Genomic DNA, 1671 nt, shown 5'->3' with positions numbered 1-1671 from the left:
GGTTTGACGCATTAACAACTGACACTTTCTGGATACCCCAGGATGACACAGTCAGTTGGGACAGCCATGCTCAGAACTGTTTTCCTTAGAATCCTCATATATGGGTTATGCTGGAGGTTTTCAACCCTGGTTACACATTAGGATCACCTGGGATCTTTTTAAAACTTCCAATGCCAGGCCTCATTCTAGTGATTCTGATTTAATTAGAAAGGGGTGGGACCTGAATTTTCATGTTTTTAAACCTCCCCCACTTGATCCTAATGAGCAATCAGAGTTAAGAACCCCTGGATGATTCCATTTTAACTGATCTCATTCTCTGGGATTTTTTTTTTATATAGGATGATAGTAGGACCTACATAATTCCTCCTGCCTGGTACAAACCCTTGATATTCCTCATCGAGATTAAGGAAGAGCAGCCTTCCTAGTTGGTCTCCTTATTTCCTCTCTCTTGCTCATATCATCCTCTGTCCTCCTGCCAGAATTATTCTTAAGGATAAATCTGGTCATGTGACTCTTACCTAAATGTATTAGACAACTGCTCTAGGATAAAACTTAACCCTTAAGCATGGCATTCAAAGCCCTTCTCAACCTAGCTTGAAATGATTTTTGCTAGTCTTATCTCCCTTGCCACCCCTCTTCTTAAACTATCCACACTGTGTTTTCCACACACCATGCCATCTCATACTTCTGTGCTTTCACATAGGTTAGTCCCTTGGCCTAGAGTGCCCACCTCCTTCACCACAACTCTTTCTATAAAGAGATTTTGACTGATTCTTTAGGGATCAGCTTATATATGACTCCCTCTGAGTTTTCTGATTCTCTCATTCTCCAACAGGTGGAATTGTTCTGTGTTTTCATGGCACTTTAAATGTCTCTGGCCCAGCACTTATCATGTGACAGAGTTATTTAGATGCCTGTTAACCCTGCTAGGCTAAGAACCCTGTGAGCTTCTTGAGAGCAGGAAGTCTGTCTCAGCTTTGTATACATAGCACAGAGTGGCTGCCTGCCATATCATGGACGCTTAAAATTTATGGAAAAAACTCAGAAAAGACTAAAATACTACACGATACAAATTACTGTAGTTGAAATTTATAAATGGTTCTTAAAATACAATCTTAAAAAGTCAACTCAAAAAATATGCATTGGTCCCACAATAATTTACAAATCCAGGTTAGAAACTAGCACTTATATTTATTTCATCATCAGAGGCTTCTTTCTAGGGATCTTAGAGTTTTCAGTCTGAGGCCTTCTTAAAATGCAAGTTATATTTGAGGAGGATAACTTCCTATCAGATTACCTTGTAGTAGGGATTAGTTTAACAGATGCCTGAAATCCAAGTTCTATGAATTGTACATGGTGTTAGAGGTTGGGTTTCAAAAGAAACTGACTGAAGCAGAGATTAGCATACAGGTTTATTAGGGAGATTTCTTGGGATCAATACCTGTAGGAAGGGGAAAGAATGGGAAACAAACATCACTAGGCTGAGGGAGAAGCTGAGCTGCAATGCAATCTGAATGAAGGACTCAGCCAACTCCCTGGGGATTTCTGAAGCTGGACTCGCTCTTCAGAATTGGGACCAGAGTGGGTAGGCCTTTATATCCTCACATTGATCAGTCATTAGATGTGGGCAGCCATGGCAAGAGGGGTCACCTTGAGCAAGGCAGGCCTCTT

The sequence above is a fragment of the Balaenoptera ricei genome, chromosome 2 (assembly GCF_028023285.1).
Source record: "Balaenoptera ricei isolate mBalRic1 chromosome 2, mBalRic1.hap2, whole genome shotgun sequence".
NCBI lineage: Eukaryota > Metazoa > Chordata > Mammalia > Artiodactyla > Balaenopteridae > Balaenoptera > Balaenoptera ricei.
This window is presented reverse-complemented; position numbering follows the sequence as displayed.